Raw genomic sequence first — 19,864 nt, 5'->3', positions numbered from 1 at the left:
TTTAAACTCTTGAAACTGTTAGATTTAATTAGGAGTTCAGGATGAGGGAGGGGAAAGTGTGAGGGTGGTGGTGGCAGAGAAGGAAGTTCTACAGAGCTGGAAGGCCCGCAGCCACTAGCCACCCACGAGGACCACATAAGTTGGTCCTTTCCATTTAAACCACCTTTAGTTAACGTACATACTGTAGGGTGCTTGTTTTGCTCCAGCAACTATTAGGTTGGTGCAAAAGTAATTGCGGTTTTTGCCATTATTTTTAACCTTTTAAATCGCAACTACTTTTGCACCAACCTAATAGTTTCGAGATTAGACAAATATTCACGCTCGTCAGGAAGCACTGCTTTCCAATAACTCTGATGTCTGATGATGTCTGGGAGGGAGAGAAGGCAGAGCCAGCTCTGGACCAGGGGCGTGGGAGCTTGGGACTAAGGTTCTCTTGCCCACACAGATCAAACACAATTAAAAGGGAGTTAACTGCATTGCTTTTCATGAAGAAAGACACAGATAATTGTGAAATAAAATGGACATGGCCAGATTGGTATAAGTGTCTTTGCAGGCTTGGCTCTGCATATAATATTTAAATACTGGAACCTGCATGAAATCCCACTTTGAGGTGACAGCCGGCAGGTAATTATCAGTAAAACAACATTATCAAAGTTCTCGTGCATAGCATGTTTGACTGACTGGAGTGCTTCTCCTTACAAATCCCACTAATATCCATTTCAATCTGCTTTAATATGTTCACAAGTTGGGGCTTATTTTGAATTCCTCTGGGTAAATGAGGACAGCACACTTTGAATTTACATACTATACACATTCCTTTCATTTGTAGAGAGTTTCCAGAGTATTTTTTTTTTTAAAGGAAACTGCTAACATCCAGAATCCAAAAAAATTCCTTCACTGTAACTAGAATGAAAATAGAAAGCAGCTCATTTGCCTATTGTATTTATTCCATTTGAAGCTATATAATAGGTCTATGAAAATGATCTTTATTATGTTTGAAGAAGAAAAAGTTATTTTAATTTATCAGTGATAGTGCAATTTTCTAAGGTATTCAAGGTATTGAAATTAAAAGTTAATTTAATTTTTTAAAAGTCTGTGTTTGAAAAATGCAGATGGAAATTCATCTCTGATTTGAGAAGGTCTCTCTTTAATCCACAAGATTATTTCAGGCCTTTTTAAATTTCCGCTTCTTTTTTGTCCAACAAATAAGCAGAACCAGTGACATTTTATTGATGAGATAAATTGGAGTTTTAGATCATATAAAGTCAGGTATTCCATGTTCCTTTCTTTCCCGACCAACTCTTCATGACCTTTTAAAAATCAACAAACAGAAAGAGATAGCTCATTAAAGATCCACAGATGCCCCACTCTCAAACTCACTGTCAGTTCCAGGTAATTCCAAAGACACAGTCACTGCTTTGGATATCTGATACCCACCTTGGTTTCTAATACCTTGAATTAAATTAGGACTTTGATAAAATAGTAACAGGTATCGAGGAAATCTGCAGTAAGGTTACATTAAGTCGTGCAAACTGGTTTTGTTTTATTGGTTGTACATGTAACAGAAGACATATTTTTATTAGGAGATTCTGCCTTTCAAAACTGGGTCAGTTAGCGGACTCTAAGGTGGTAGTGGTGTGAAGGTGTTTTTTTCTTTTACTGAAAATGCAGCCAAAAGGATGAATGTGATTAACATACAAGGGATTTTAAGGGATATGAATGTGAAGGGGTTCAGACAATATTTAAGCAATCGTGTAAGAATTATACACTGAACAATCTGGATTCTAGACCTTTCTATCCAATCCCTTTTCTGTGTTACATCCCCCTTCTTAAATGAACAAGATGGAAGAGGTTCAGTTTGCAGGTTTTAATGACAATTCAGTAGCTTGTATTAAGGTACTTCAGAGGTGACAAAAGATTTTGCAAATGTTTTCCTAAGTAACTAGACTAACTAATGCTAATTAGTTAGAATTAGTTAGTCTAGTTTTCTGACTAATGTTATATCTGAAATTTTCACCCTATGAGGGGGCTGAGAGAACTAATTATCCCATATGGTCTGGAACTGATTTGATGATGATAACTGCTGCTGAGGTATCAAATATCTATTTTTATTCTTTTCTGCAGAAAGAGAACTATCTCTTCCTCCACTAACTGGTTTTATCCAAAAGACACCAAATGGCTTATGCATCAGTACCTCACTTTTCCTTCCATTGTAGTATTTTATCTTCTTTGTACCTAGAACTCACTCTCAAGAACTCACCCTACTGCTCAAGAAATAATCAAATTTTATTTCACTGTAAATGTCCAAGGTTCATATATTCATACACAACCCTGGACAAATGGGCAAAGTGGATGGGGTACAAGAAAATAAAGGGTGGGTGGGGACATTGGTGAATTGCATAGTGCAGTTACTCAGCACCAGAGATTTGGACTGTGCAGAAATGTGATCTCACAGTTGCAAGGTCTTCTAGTTTTTTCAAGAGAATCCACAAGAGTGTGTGTGTGTGTGTGTGTGACAATTTCTTTATCCAATCATCTATTGATGGGCACTTAGGTAGCTTCCATATATTGGCTATTATAAATAGCACTGCAGTGAACATAGGGGTGTGTATATCTTTTCAAATTAGAGTTTTGAATTTCTTCAGATAAATACCCAGAAGTGGAATTGCTGGCTCATAAGGAAGTTCTATCTTTAATTTTTTGAGGAACATCCAAACTGTTTTCAATAGTGGCTGCACCAATTTGCAATCCCACCAACAGTACATGAGCTTCCCTTTTCTCACATTCTCACCAACACTTGTTTGTTGATTTATCGATGATAGCCATTCTGACAGATGTGAGGTGATATCTCATTGTGGTTTTAATTTGTATTTCTCTGATAATTAATGACAGTGAGCATCTTTTCATGTCTATTGGCCATCTGTATGTCGTATTTGGAGAAATGTCTATTCAGGTCCTCTGCCCATTTTTTAATTGGATTGTTTGTGTTTTTGGTGTTGAGTTGTATGAGTTCTTTATAAATTTTGGATATTAACCTCTTATCAGACGTATCATTGGCTAATATCTTCTCCCATTCATTAGGTTGTCTTTTCATTTTGTTGATGGTTTCCTTTGCTGTGAAAACCTTTTTAGTTTGATGTAGTTCCATCTGTTTATTTTTTCTTTTGTTCCCCTTGTCCGTGGAGATATAGCAGAAAAAATATTAGTAAGAGCAATTTCAGAGAGTTTATTGCATACATTTTTTACTAGGAGTTTTATGGTTTCAGGTCTTATATTTAAGTCCTTAATCCATTTTGAGTATATTCTTATGTAGAGAGCAAGAGGTGGTACGAGTAAGAGTTTCATATTTTTGCATGTGTCTATCCAGTTTTCTCAGCATCATTTATTAAATAGATTGTCTTTACCCCATTGTATATTCTTTCCTCCTTTGTCATAGATTAAATGACCATAGAGTTGTGGGTTTACTTCTGGGCTCTCTATTCTGTTCCATTGATCTATGTGTCTGTCTTTGTGCCAATTCCATGCTGTTTTGATTATTATAGCCTTGCAGTATAGTTTGAGATCAGATAGCATGATACCTCCAACTTTGTTCTTCTTTCTCAAGATTGCCGGGCTATTCAGGGTCTTTTATGATTCCATATCAATTATTTTAAACAATATAGAAAATTTAAGTTGAACTCATATACAAAAATAATTTCAGATGGGTTAAAAACTTAAATATAAATATAAAAGAATAAAAGTTCTTCAAGAATGTACATTATGGGGACATTTCCATAACTAAAGCAGTAAACTAGAAACAATAAAAGAAAAAAATGTAAAATTTTAGCTATATTAAAAATAATAAAATGTATTAGTATATTTCAAATAACAAAAATAAACAAGTGAGAAATTTAGAAGAAAATTTTAACATAGATGAAAAATAACAAGATTATTATACAACTAGCTCTTCCAACATAAATGCAAAATAAAAAGAAAAGAGTCAACTTGCAGAGGAGCAAAACACATGGCCTATGAATTTATAAAAAGACATTAAACTCACTAGTAGTTAGGGAAATGGAAATAAAGTAACAGTGAGATTTAAACCCATCAAGTGTGACAAAAATTAAAAAGGCAATAACATCGATTTTGGTATGGATGCAGGGAGAAATGGCACTCTCATTATTGCTGGTGGAAATGAGATTGTCACATTATTTTTTGGAAAATAATCTGGCAACATTTTAAAAAATTAAATAGTCACATCCTTTGATGCAGAATTCTTACTTTTGGAAAGCTACCATATACAAATAAAAGATGCAGTACACAAGGACACATGTACAGGGAGTTCATCACAGCCTTGTTCAATGTAGCAGAAAATTGAAAACAAAGTAAATCATGGTGCAGCTACACCACAGTAGTAGTAGAAAATGAAGTAGACTATACCAGTTGACTCAGAGACATTTTCCTCAGGTATTTCCTGGTGAAAAAGACAAATACAGGAAAAGAGTATATAATATGATCCTATTTTTCTAAAAAAAAACAAGGCCTCCCCCAAAAACTATGCATGGGAATGGATATATACTTGTCTGTGTGATTATATATATATATATATATATATATACACACACACACATACACACACACATAGTAGTACCTCGGTTTTCTAATGTCTCTGTTGATGAACATTTTGGTTTATGAATGCTGTAAACCCGGAAATAAATGCTTCGGTTTTCGAACATGCCTCTGAAGTCTAACATGTCATGCAGCTTCTGCTGAGTGCTAGATCTGAGGCCTAGCTGTCGGCTGTTTTCGAACGTTTCAGAACTCGAACGGTCTTCCGGAACGGATTACGTTTGAAAACCGACGTACCACAACACACACACACACACACACACACACACACACACACACACACACACAAATATAATGGGGGAGGGGGTGCCAAAAAATGTATACAAGTGGATACTGGTCAATGTTGCTCAAGCAGTAGTTCGCCATAATCAAAAATGTCTGGACGCTGATGGTAACCACTATGAACACCTTTTGTAATTGCAGAAATCAAACGTGACTTATATTCATCTTTTGTTATCAATATATATTGAGTATTACAATTTTAATAGTTTTTTCCTTTCTTAAAATGCGTATACATTTTTGTCACCCTCCGTATATAAAATAGGATTACATGAGCATAAATTGAAAACACGCAAAGATTTAAGTCAGTTTGATAACATGGGTTGTTGTGGGAGAGGAGGCAGCAGGAAAGGAAATGTGGAGGTAGGAGGTTTGCAAAAGGAAAGAAAAATAGTCTGCACTAAAAACCCCAACGTATATACTATAATCACATTTATTCATTAATGCAAAGATTTATATAGTGTATATGTGCAAATAATTTCTAAATATAATAAATGCAAATCTGATCATATAAAAACAAATGAAATGTTTCAAACTAATGGCACTTGACTGTGACTTTAGATTGAGGCAAGTGAATCACTTATCCCGTCAAACACCAGGAAGGACTTACAGTTACCACCTGATGACAGGTGCTTCCGGGGGGTAGATGGCATCCATGTAGACACGCAAAGCTTCTCAGTGTTCATGAAATGATGCCATTTGGCTGTGCATTTTTTGGATCTCCAAAGTATACGAATCTGCCACCAACCACACCCACCCAAATCCTACTCTTCAGGTTCTTCTCAGAGAAAATAACCTTAAACTCCTTGCTATTCATATCAGCTGAAGGCTATCCCAACTTTCTCAGTTTCTAAACAGAAGAATGGGTTCATCATGATTGCTGTTAGTTAAAAGTTTTAATTCTGATGGTTTAACTTGGGTTTTCTTCTAATTGATGGATCTGGCAAACCTGTCTGGGCAAAGGTTTGCAGTAGAAATTGATGTACATTGTGGGGACAGAGCCAGGAGTGCAGTTTCCAGGCTCTTGGCCTCACGTGGAAAGGTGCTCACTTGGGTAGTAAATGACCATCAAATGTGATTGGATGGCCATCAGCTGTGGCTAGTGGCCGTCAGCTGTAACCAGTGAGCCATTGGCCACTAATATAACTGTTATGGCTATGCTAGCAGTAAATGGAGGCTAGCAAGAAGATGGTGGCTGAGCTAGCAGGTGCGGATTGCAGTTAGTAAGTGAGGTTGGTTGGCAGAGAAGCAGATGGCGGAGTGTGGATTGCAGATCATGTGGCTCCTGCTTCCTGTGTCTCCAACCCATCCGCCAACGAGAATATAGTGGTATGACTCCCCTATCTATGGCTCCGTGGGTGTTCCTTTTTGGCCTCACCATGTCCTGCGTTCTTATGTGGGGAGCGGGACCAGAGACCCCACATGACACCCTGCGTGACATACATTTTAGACTGGACAGTCTATAAAAACAAAATCACATGTTTCACAGCAAAGTAGACTCAAGGAAGCTGTTGAATCTGGTTGCAGCCTGAAAGTTTTAATAATTAGTAGTCTTGCTGTAGCTTTTAAGTAATTGCTTTTCTTTAATTGTGAACTTCGTTACCTCTGTAATACATTTTCAGCTTCCGTCAACCACATTGCAAGCAGAGAGAGAGAGAGACTTTAACCGAAGAAGGAGAGTTTTAAAAAATTTGAAGCTTCCATTCTTAGTGCAGATATTTAGGTGTCTCTCAAGGCTACCCACCATTTCAAAGTAGTGGAGAAGCCAGGAAAAGAGATCGTAGATTTCTGATTTCCATCACTTAGCCTGTACTATTGGCCTCAACTTCCGCAGCCAAGTTAGTGAGACAAAGAAGAAGTGACTGAGTCTAGTGCCAGCTCTGCAGTGCATGGCTCAGTGACTTCAGGAAAGTCTCTTTCACTCTCCACAGCTCAGTGTTCTCGTGTATTCTCTAAACCTATGATCTCAGGGAACCCTGTTTTTCACTTAATAGTACTTATACAAATTTGTATTTATATGCGTATGGGTATGATTATTTGTTTAATTGCTGTCTCCTCCACTAAAACATAATCTCTAGGGACAATATACTATTACTCCAACATCTATTATAGTGGCTGACACACACTCCAATTCAATAAAAATTTATTGATTTAATGGATGAGTAAATACAGAAAATGATCTCAAATTATCCCACCAACTTTTACAGTATATGGTTCTCTAAATGCAAGGCTTTGAGTTTTAAAATTAGGCTATAATTCTGTCAGTCTGCCCAAACATCATCTAGTCGATTAAGTGCCTCAGGGAGCGTGGCTCTGTTCTGTACGGTTCCTCTGAAGAAATAGAGGCCTATTAAGCATAGTCCCATATCTCTGTAGGGGTCTGCAAGGTGCCATTTCATCCATAGCTTTGCCTCTTAGCAGAATTACAATTCATGCAGATTGGTATTTGTCATGTATTCTAAAAGATTTTTAATCTCCCCTGCCATTTTGTTCCTGGGTCTTGAAATCTTAACAGTAATCAAAGAATTACTAGAAGGAAGGAATTCATTGGAGTAAGAGAAGTTCTAATTGTCTAGTCCAGTGATTTTCAAACTATATTTTAGCAGTAGAACTCTGTTTTTCAAAAAGAAATCTTATACAGAAACTAAATATTTTTATATGTTGATTTATATCCATATAAATGGACAGATTTTTGGAAGGGAGGGAGGGCGGGAGGAAAAAAGGACGGAATAAAGAGAGATGGAGAGAGAGAGAGAGAGAGAGAGAGAGAGAGAGAGAGAGAGAGAGAGAGAGAGAGAGAGAAGGAACGAAGGAAGGAGTTAAGGAAGGAAAGAAAGAAGGAGTCAGGAAGAAAAAGAAAAGGAAAAGAAAAAGATCTGCTGTATCACCCACTCTGGCCCCTTCACCTGTCCTGCCTGGTCCATAATGCCCTCTGTTGTACCACTGAGACCAGTCGTCTACAAATAGTTTAAAAGCCACAAGTTTGAATGAATATCTTCTTCTAACAAATAAGGAAAATAAGATTTGATGACTGCATCGCATTCTTCTTTAGTATTCTAAATTCTCCCTTCCAAAAGTAAACCCATTTTCTTTTAGTTTCTTGTTAGTAGATGACTCTGTACAATCTTCTCCAAAATAATTTTATTTGAATCCAGATCAGCATTGTTCAGCATATTCTTGTTATAGTTAAACTACCATAATTTAATTGTACTCACATAAGTGTCTTCCAACAAAACGACTTTTAAAATATAAAAATTTCATAAGCACTCCTTTCCTGTTACAAAAAATATAAAATTTATTTTAAAATTTAAAAAACAATATTGACCTTTGTAATAGCAAGTCTAAATTTTCTCATGTTATTATGAAGACACAGAGGTAAATTAAAAGAAGATATCGCTTAACATTGTCATATGAAACAACGACCTCCTTATCTAAATGGAGAGGATGTCGGTGTGGTTACGCAATATAAAGAAAAAGCTCTATGTACCAAAAAGCAGACGTGCAGTTATTGATCTGGAATTGGCACGATGACAAACTGCTCTGCAAATCTTCCTCTTCCCAATTAAGGTGTCTCTCGAACTGATTGAAAGCTATTTGACAAGTATACTTTTTTCCAAGATAGTGTGTTCAGTTGGGGGTCTTTTTATTCAACTGAAATTCCATCATTAGCTTTGACTAACACCAGCTGCTGTATAAATTCTGTGCTGACGTAGACCTCCACCGGTATTCCAAATATTGCAGGTGAATCTCTGACTCTAAAATCCTCAATCATGCCATATGAATAATTAACATCTGCCAAATGCAGAATAGAAAGGACTCTCATTAGAAGACATAGCAGTGGGGTCATAATCCCACCTCAGTTCCTCAGAACACTGAACCAAATAGGACTTTAGTAGTTCAAAAATATAAAAGCATTTCTAAGTCTCTCCACTTTGTACTTTTTCCCTGTACCTAATCAGAAATGGAAAAGTTAGGACACAAAATGAAATGTTTTAGTCTTGCAGCAAAGTTAAAGACAGAATCCAAGATCCATTCTAACTGATGTTTACTTGAATGTTCTAATTAAAATCAATTTCCAGGAGTTTGGGGCTTGTACCACTCATAATTGTTCTCTTTTGTAAATAGTTCACAGTCTATAACTACTTTTACACAAAAGAGAATTTTTCCTATTTATGAATCTACTATTATTTCTGCGAGACATATGGCAAAAATACAACACAAAAAAAGTTATAGAAAAGTTCATTATAATGTTGAATTTATAAAGACATCTACTTTGTGTAGTAGGTATGCCTAGTAGGACTCTCCCTAAATATATTCAGTATGTTCAGAAAATCAGTTTTAGACCATGATCAACTTGAATCTATGAAATAATGAAATACATTTAAGTGAAACATGCCATGATAGTACAGTGGTTGAGAGCAGAATGTTCTGGAGTTCAATTCCTGAGCCTCAGTTTCTTCATCTGTAAAATGGGAATAATATTAGTATAAGGCTCATGGGGTTAATTCAAGCACTGAGAACATGAATATATGGTATTTAGCATAACACAGTATATTCATTTTCTATTGCTGCACAGAAAACTACCACATACTTAATGGCTTAAAATGACACTCATTTATTATCTCAGGATTTCTGCAGGTCAGGACATGGCTTAATTAGATGGTGCCTCTACTCAGAGTCTCACAAAACTGCGATCAAGTTGTCGGTGGGACTGTGTTCTCATCTGGAGGCTCAAATGGGAAAGAAGCCCCTTCCAAGCTCACTCACATTCTTGACAGAATTCATACCCTTGAGGCTTTAAAACCAAGGATCCCAGCTTTTTCCCGGCTATTGGCCAGAGGCTGCCCAAAGTTCCTCACCACGTGGGCTGCTTACTTCATCAAACCAGCAAGATCCGTCTCTAGGATGAGTCTTCTACCAAGACAGAGCCCTTTATTGTTAACACAATCACAGGAGGAACATTTCATTACTTTTACCATGTTCTATTGATTAGAAGCAAGTCACGGGCCCTCCCCACACTCAAGAGTGAACATCAGGAAGCAGGGCTTATTGGGGCGACCATAGAGTCTGTGTCTCACATAAAATAAATGAATGTGTGAATGAATTAATAAATGAATGAGTGGATGGGTGAATCTGAGTACCAACTTAGATATGAAGGGAGTAAGCTATAGACCTCTTAGACATCAGGAAACATAGTTCTAAATTCAGGACAAACAGGTGGCCAATGGACTCCACAGGTAACAGCTCAGTAGAAGTCATAATACAAGTATTCAACCTTTGTGAAAATAATGTATTTAAGAATTATGGGGCCGGGCTCTAAGGCCCGGAGAATGTCAGTATAAGATCTCAAGAATAGTGGGGAATATGACCCTGAGGGAAGAATAGGGGTTTTAGTCCCACCTTAAAGGGGTAAGTTTTGTATAATTGGAGCAAATGGAGAAATTAGAAATTAAATGGTCAAATATAGTTACAAAACATTTTTAACTTCTAAACAATAGAAATAATGAATAATAAAAACAAAAGAATATTCACCACAAATGAAAAAAATTATCTCCAAGCATATGAAAATTTATTTAAACATATTTATGAATACTACCAATATCCCAATGGATAAATTGGCTAAGGATATGATTATGTGATTCATGCACAGAAAAGAGAATTAGTAAAATAAATTTGAAAAGAAGTTTAAATCTAATATGGATGGGACAGAAGCCTTACAGTTTTTTTTTAGAGTACCAATCTATAATTTTTGTTTTACTAGCCTAAATCTCCAAGATGAGAGAGTAAACAGTCAAATAAATTGCATTAGTATTATTCACCAAACACCTGTCATAACTTGTAACTCATCCTCGGTGGATGAATATTTGATGGTAATTGACTCTCAGTTAGTCAGTGGCAAAAGAGCTAAAAAGGATGACTGCATGCCCACATAATGCAAAAAACTTCTTTTCAGACCATAGGTTCATCTTAGCATGAATCCAATATAGAAAAACAAAAGTTATTTAAAGTTCTTTCTAATTTACTTCTCCTACCCTCGTAGCTGACACAGTAAAACAGATACAGCTCAGACTCAGGAAGAACAAGAAAACTAGATAAAGGGACTAGCTGCTCCACAGGAAGAGGATCCAGCCAAGAATGAAGCTAGCCTTTATTTTAGTGAATGTTGTTATTGAAGACGTCTTGACTTCTGACAACCTCCTCCTTTGTGGCCAGGCTCGCTGGACGCAGCAGGACAAGCACCTTTGCTGGACTTGACACAGAGCAGTGAGACAAGTATGTTTTGTGCTTTCCCCTCTCCCTTAGGCCTGCTCTGGGTAAACAGGTGATACCAGCAATGACAGCAAGAATGTGTCAATATGTTTGTCCACATGTGTCATCATATCTCCGCAAGTGTAAGTTAGAGCATGTCTCTTATCATGGCCAGGAATGAAAGGGCCAATAATTAAATGAATAATAGTAAGCACTCACTAAATATTTGTTGTTGCTATTAATGTTATTTTTATCATCAGTAGGAATGAGACACTCAAGGATGGATTTGTTCCTGGAAGCTCTCTCTTGGTATCAGCGAGGTGGGGCACTTGAGCTGCAGCAGGGGTGGTAGGAGGAAGCCCAGCCAGATGAGCAAGCACAGTACCTGAAGGTGATGATGACAGAGGAGCAGCACATGGTGGCTGGGAGGTCCGACAGCCATGCTCAGGGCCTGTGGTTCCCAAATACAACTCCAGGCTGATTAGCTACAGGACAACCTCTTCAAACCAGTGCCACCCACCCCATCTTAAGTAAGGGCAGGATTAGTGTGGGACCTGAGACAGGACTAGGGGACAAGAAGGTGATACGGGAAAGGTGGGTTAAGAGAGAAAGGGGGAAAAAGTTAAAGAACCAAGCATGTGGAGGTGACAGTACCTTCCTGAGAGCAGCCACTTGTTCTTATGCGCTGGCAGGAAGGAGGAAATGGGTTTAACAGAGACCTTCACAGGGAATGAGCAGACTACACATTTGTTCTTTACGTTTGGCCCAGGGAAGGCTGAGCGTTCCAGCTGGTCCCTACTGGTCTGTCTCTTCACTCCTCAGTCAGTAATAAAGGTACTTTGGTCCTGCTCCTTTAACTGTGAGTGTCCTAGACTGCCTGCATCGTATGTTTCTTGGACTGTAAACTTTTAGAATGCAGTGATCAAATCTGCATAGTTCACCCTGAATAGTATGTAACACTAAACACAATTAGATGGTTAATATTTTTAAGATGAAGAAGATGATGCTACTTACAAAATGTAAAAGATGAATGAGATTCACAAAGCCATTCTTTTTTTGTGATAATATCAATGGGACCTGAAAAGTAAGTACTGTGCTGCTGAAACAACCGCCGTATCACTTCCCAACCTTAAAATGTTTACCATTGTAATCCCATTTCTAGAAGCCAAGTGTAGGGAAATAATCAGCAATATGAACAAAGATTTATTTGTAAACACATGAGCACCTAGATGCCTAACTATAGGCAAATGGCCAAGTGAAGCTTGGTACGTCTGTAAGATGGAATATCTAGCAGACTTCAAAAATCATAATAATATTAACAGAAAAATGGTCATATTAAAAGAACAAGTTAAAAATTACAAATAGTATATTTACAACTATGTTTTTCAAAGCATAGAAACATTGGAAAGAAATATACCAAAGTGCTAAAAAAAAAATGTGTTGGTGGGTGACGTGTGGGAAGACATTACGCCAGTCTAGACCAGTTCCTAAACCTTATCCAGAATTACATGGGGAGCTTTCTAAAACTAAAGGTGTGCTGCCAAGAAGGCACAGGTCAAAGTAGTCATATCAGGTTGTAGGAAAAAGCAAAATGAGATAAAATAGGGGCCGGACAGTGCCTAGAGAATGGGAAGAACTAACAAGCCATATGCATGCTTTATGCTTGGTGCTTTAAATGGACTTACTGATGCCCTCACAACAGCATTCCACAATAAGTATGGGTTTCTCCATTTAACTGCTCCTATTTCCTCTCTTGCTTGCATTGGCAACATTTACCTTCCTGCTGATTTAGCCCAGCAACATTTAAATGTGTTCTTCTTCTTCCTATACTCATCTTTAGCTACTTCAAAGCCCAATTTCTCTAAATGATCAACCACACACAGTCTTTTCCTCATTCCCGTACACTCCGCAACCCATTACCATCTGGCACCTGTGCCCACCTTCTCCCTAAAACTGCTTTCACCAATCTCACCAGGAGACTCCTCTGTGCTAAAAGTAACTGCACACTTTCCTTTCCCTGACTTTTGGGCCATTTAACCCCTGAGATTCAGCTGTAGAGTCACATGTCTAGCTGTTTAATGGATATCCCACAACTTCTTGAAGCCTCAAATTCAGTATGTTCCAAGCTGCACTCATCTTCCCCGCAAACCTACCCTTTTTCCATGTTCTTTATGTCAGTAAATGTCACCACCCCTACAGCCAGAAACATTTGGACTTGAACCAGGTCTTTCCTTTCTCTGTCACCCCAAAGCACCCTCCCTCACCCCAGAGTACTTCAGTCAGTTCAGATCACCACTACTCACCCAGTATCTCCATCCCCCCACTGCCCACAACCATCTCTAAGCTATCTCCTGAAATGCAGTCCAGATCTTTCTGAAATGCAGGTCTCATTATGTCTGTGCCCTCCTTAAAATTTCTCCATGGGTGTCTACTGTCCGTCAAAGAAAGTCTGAACTTCTTAACGTGGTTTTCAAAATCCTCTTCCAGCTGCACCTTCCACACATGCCTGGTGCACACCACAACCCAGCCATCCTGCTTGCTGCCCCTCCATTGTGCGTGCCCTCTTCTCTCCCGGGCTGTTTCCAGAGCTTGAAACACTATCGCCTGGCTTTTATTCTGGTTCGGTCCTTCCAAATCTTTGGGTCTCAGCTTATCACCATTTCCCCAAGTCCGGGTTAAATAACTCTCATATACAAGTAGGCACCCGTCGTATTGTCAATGCTCTCAACACTGGCTTCAGCAGAACTGGCTCGCTTGATGGACATTTCCTTCGTGAAATGTCGTGACTCCAGCCCTGGCCTGTCTGGTACTCAGAGGTGTAAACTGCTCTCAAGTGCATCCACCTACTTCTGCTCCCACTCATTGAACGGTATTGTAAGCCTAACGAGTCAGACATGTTGGTTCCTAACTTACTTTATACCAGCTTTACTTATTATAACTGTGCTATTCAATGAAATTCATCAACTATGAGTAGAGAAGGAAAGTTGTTATTTCTATGAAAAATAATGTAGAAAGACATAAATACGAGCTACTAAAAAACTGTTGTCACATTGTATATGGATGTAAAAGCTGTAAACAGATTCTACTCTGAGATAGATTTGCAGGTGCCTAAATTCTTGTCCCAATTAAAAAAAAATTAAAACTGGAAATCAAAGCATATATATTCTAGGTGTGGTTTATGTCAGAAAGATAACCTGGGACTTCAATTATTGGTTACACACCTAAAGAAAAGTCCTTAGTCCTCCATCAAAAGCTTGCCCCCCCAAAAAAAAAATTGGCAAAATAACGTACATTTGTATGTATTTTTTTAAGTGAAATTCACATAACATACAATTAATCATTTTAAAGCGTACAATTCAGTGACATTTAGTGCATTCACAATGTTTTCAACCACCACCTCTCTCTAGTTTCAAAACTTTCACATCACCCCAGAAGAACACCCTGTACCCTTTAAGTAATCCCTCCTCATTCCCTCCTCCTCTGCAGCCCCCAATCTGCTTAAATTGAAACAACATTTAAAGCATGTAGATAACACTTTTTATGATTCTCTACTTTACTGACTTGTTTGATTAATCTGTTGACCCAACTCAAGTTGGGTAAGTGTGCTATCCTTACAGCTCTGTATTATTTTTGCTTATTTAGTTGCCTCCGTCCCACCCTCTAGGTGTTGAGTGCTTTGCAGGCAGGTGACATGTTCAGGCTGTTTGTCCGTGGGTCTGCAGCACGTGGCACAATGTCTGGCGCACCATGTGTTCCATGTTTGTGGGACTAATTCACATTACCATGAAGTTAATTATTATTTGTCCAAGGACGTATAGCTAGTAAACGGTGAATCACAATTTAAGCCTACATCTCTCACACAGACACTAAGCAGAAAACTGGACCTGTTCGGGAGGTGAATTTAGACAGTAATCAAACTAGAGTTGATACTAAGGGGACGTTACTATGTACCAGGTGCTGTTCTAGGCCCTTTTCAAGTATTACATCATTTAATCCCTCTAACAGCCCTACAAGATAAAGAGTACTATTAGCCCAGAAATTCTGGAGAGGGAAGCGGAGATGCCAGAATCCAATCCAAGTATTAGAGGAAACCAGAGGAAGTCTTCAAATCCAGGAGTAGCTTAGTAAAATTCCAGGAAAGACCCATCATTCATTTTATCACTTTAGTAACAACTTTTAGAACTGGTTTAAGGGAAGAGGAAGTGCGGTAAGATGGCTGTAGGAGTTTGCCCTCCTACAGAGAGAGAGAGAGACAGACAGACAGACAGACAGACAGAGACAGAGAGACAGAGACAGAGACAGGGAGAGAGGTCTTGGGTTGTGTCTCAGAGTGCTTGGTTATAATTCCTGTGGGAGGTGACATTTTTATGGGTTTTTTGCTCTGTTGGGTACCGTGCGTCCTACAAGTAAAACAATAGCTACTGTATGTAAAACTAGAGTACTGCTGTCTTCCTGCTAGGTCCATTGCACTTCAGGATTCTACCAGACCTGTGCCTTTGGGGGAACCACTGCCTTCTGCACAGACACCAGGCCATTCATCTCTCTCTCTCTCCTGCTCACCATCATTGCAGATTATGCTGGGGGCTACCACCAAAACCCCAGAGCCCAGACAGGCCGACGCCGCTCAGTGATCTGTGGCCCAGTGGAGGAGACTGGCTCTTTCCATTTACTCTCCACATCAGATGTTACCAAAGCAATATGGCTGGCTCTACAAAGTCTTAAGAGGCTTGGTGAAGATGGGTTGTTTTGTTTTTATCCACAGTCCTCTCTTCCAGGACCCAGAACTGAGTCCATGGAAATCTGCCTGGGGCACATGCAACTGACTCTTAGGTACTTGTAGTAAGTACTCTGCTCCAACAATTAAGGTATGTAACTGGGCCAGGCTAGTCCCACTTGACTCCCCTCCTCTCAGTCCCTTACGTGAGGTCAGGTGATTCTGAATTCTAAAGGAGGGGACACTTAGAGCTGGGATTCCATTTCACTTACCCTTCTGACCAAGTGTGAAAATTAGAAGTGAATGAAAAGCAATTGGAGAGACCCTGTAAGAGATGGAGTTCAAGATTTGTTGAACCAATGATGACAGACTTTTAGCACTAACATATTCTGAGTTTCTCTGGGAAAAGTTTTATATTTTGTTCAGAACTTTAAGGAGTTCTATGAAGGGAAATAAAGATGGTATGAGAAGTGCAACTTTACAACCTAGTGGCTAAATTTCTATCCTGTCCTATCATTATAGGAATTATGTGAGTGGGATTGTATTCACTATAGCACATTAAAGCCTTGGTTGAAACACATTTATGGAGGAACACCTCCATGCAAAACACCATAATGGGCCCCTTTGCAGGGGATTCAAACAGGGTGGGATGAATTCTGATCCCTCACATCACCTGTGGGGATGCAGAACAACACAAATTGATACCCTATGAGCTTTTCAAATTTCTGGAGGGTAGAGTTAAGGGTGATTGTTATATTCTCCTTTTTGCTTACCCATATTCTCTAGTTTTCTGTAAGACATATGCCAAAAAAAAAAAAAAAAAATGTATACACATTTAAGAAAGGGAAAAACTATTAAAATTGTAATACTCAGTATATATCGATAACAAAAGATGAATACAAGTCATGTGTACACATTTTTTTGGCACCCCTGGTATATTGGTTGTGTAGTAAAAAATGAAGTAAAATTAAACAAGAATAAAAACGCTTCAATTAGAGTTGCCATCTGGTGCCCTGATGGGTCCGTCCTCCCTCAGCCTTCATGCTCCTTGAGTAGAGGAAGGAAGAGCTGAAAGGGAATCAGAGGATCTCTGGTCCCATTTCTTCTTTTGTTCCCTCTGCTTTATCACTGAGCAAATGGATACACCCAACAGCTCGTGAAAGCCTTCTCTGTGCATCAAAAACTCCAAGCTATGTTAAATAATATTAACAATAGTAGTAGTAATAGTAGTAGTAATAATAATAATAATAATAATGTATCTGAGGCTTTTACAAAATAAGTAGGCTTGTTGAATGAATGCTGACCCAAAATATGAGTAAAAGGCCTTAAACAAAATGTTTCTCAGTGTGCTTATCCAGTTTTCAATGTGATCCTAAATAAATAAAATATTGTACTCTAAACATCCCATTTTTAGACAAAATCTTTTAGTGAGTTTTCTTCTAAAAGTATGTGGAAATAGGTTAGTTATTTTTTCTTTTCTCAACCCATATAAATACAGTATTCTTATGTATATAATTCTTGTGAACCAAGTAGGTAGTAAAAATTTTGGAGTCTGAATTAAAATATTTCTTTAATAACTGACTTCCTGTAATGCCTCTTAATGTCTTGGCCATCATCTTTATCATCATCCTCATCATTACCACTACAAACATCTAAGTCAGATCTCAAATTTACAAATCATTTCGATATACAGTATCTCTCTTCATAGTTGCCCTACTGTCCCCATTTTATTGAGGAGGAAACCGAGGTTCATGGAGACTAAAGGACTTGCATTGGATCTCACCACTAGTTCAGGGACAGAACCGGGCCTCTATCTCAAATCTGCCAGCTCTACATTTTTTATTCTTTATTGTATTGGGTTGGTGCAAAAGTAATTGCGGTTTTTACAGTTATTTTTAACCTTTTCAACCGCAGTTACTTTTGCACCAACCTAATATCATACTGCTGTTCCGTTTCCTTAGTTGCTGGATTTTAGTAGTGGTGGCATTTGGCTTGACTTAGAAAATTTTAAATAAAGCGTTGAGTGGCTACCTTTATCACAACCCCAAGAGACCAACCCAGGGGTACAAAGTTAGTCTTAAAGGAGCCCTCCTATCTCATTCCACAACGGTGCATCCATTTAAATCTGGCACCAAATCTTAAGGGCATGTCTTTGAAAAATCGGAATTGACACTGAGAAAGAGTGAGAGAGAGAGGCAAGTAGGTGTTAGAATTTTCTCTGTAGTACAATTGGTGGCAAGGCAGCTAATGTCTCTCTTCCATCACTAATGTTTAAAAAATTCTTGGAAAATATTCAGTATGAACAAAATGCTCTATTAGGAAGAAGCCCAGGCCTAAGCAGCAGAGTGGGAGGAGGGATCCAGTAAGCAACAGAGGGTGAAGTGCTGTCCAGTGCAGACTGTGGGGCCAGGTTGAAATTGTGGACTTGGTCGTTTCAAACCTGTGAGGCGTCTTGCCTCAGAGAGTAGGCACGTAAGAGCTAGGGCCCATGTGCCAAACTATGTCACATGCAATATTTGAGATATACTTATAGTAAAAATTATTCATTGTTTATCCAAGATTAAATTTAACAGGGCATTCTGTATTTTATCTGGCAACCCTAGGGGCTCATCCATGGGGCAGCGATGGGCCAAGTGTGGAGAGCGCTGGTTTGGGGACATTCCTGATAAGCCAAAAACTAGAAATGAGCTGATATGAGCAAGTCTGAATTAACTCTTTGGTTGTACACGTTCATATCTTTTTCATGTGTTTCATCATCCACTTGGACCTTTTGTCTTTGATTGAAAGTCTCTATAAATTGTGCCTGAATACCATGGCGTTAATCACAAGTCTCCTGAAGTGTTTTCATATTGTGTGAAATAAATGCCCATATACTTGGGATTTAAAGTAAGAACTACTAACCACAATATTTAGTTAAAATTACAAAGGGAGTACAAATTAAGCCATCGTTTTTTGAAGGTGTATACTATAAGTCTTATTTAATTTCCCCATGTTCTCTTATGTGTGTTTGTATAACTGTTGTGTCAAGACTTTCACTGATAAAGTATTTCAATTAGCTGCTAAAAGAAATACCTTTAAGGAGTTCAACTGATGTACATTTGGGCTAAATACCTATAATCAGAGTTGTTTCTCACCTGAATCCCTCTTATTGATGTTATGTAACAAGTGGCCCTGATTGCTGGCAATAGCTCACGTAACATGTTCACATTTGTGTGGTAATTGCATAAAAATAATGACTCACTAGCACTTTAAAAAAGAAACTGATACTAGGTTTAGGCTAGATAAGTTATGTGGTCACTTCATCATATCTGGAAATCTTATTCCTAAATCACCAGGATTTTTCAAACCCTTTTCCACAGAACTAATTTGAGACCAGCGAAGAGACTAACTCATATTTGGGGTGGCGGGGGGGCACAAGCAATTAAGGAATGTGCTGAATGGAAGGTGGTGAGTCACCTGCCTTCATGCTCACCCACCTCTATGTTCACCCACTTGCCCCTGGCTTCCTGGGAAACCAGGGTTTATCACTTGGGTGTAGTCTTATGGACAAAAATGGCTAAAATGAGCTGAAAAGACAGGGGCAGTAGTAACAGCACTAGTAGTAGTAGAAGATTCAGGGCAGAAATGTACGGGGAAGTAAATCACCCCTCATCCACCAGGAGAGTTTTCTGTGGTCTTCAACAATCTTCTGACAGTGCCTTTTGTAATCATGAAATCATTATCGATATTGTTTCTCACAAGTTATTTATTCTCTCCCTCTTTGTTTCATAATCTCATAATCTCAGTTCATGGAAGTCACCAGAGAATTCTCAAGATCTAATTCTATCCCGCTCTCTTTCCCAAAATCACCTTAATGTGGTATTCTGGGAAATGTATGGGGCCAAATCCTTGACGAAGAATAGTAGCATTTCTGTGACAAGGCAGCTAATCTCTCTTATTTGTAACTCAGCCTAAGACCTTTATTTAAAGTTTAAAGAAGAAAATTTTCACATCGCTCCATTGCATGACTTAAGC

Source organism: Rhinolophus sinicus, chromosome 3 (genome assembly GCF_057876585.1).
Source record: "Rhinolophus sinicus isolate RSI-liver-muscle chromosome 3, RSI-T2T, whole genome shotgun sequence".
NCBI classification, from domain to species: Eukaryota; Metazoa; Chordata; class Mammalia; order Chiroptera; family Rhinolophidae; genus Rhinolophus; species Rhinolophus sinicus.
This window is presented reverse-complemented; position numbering follows the sequence as displayed.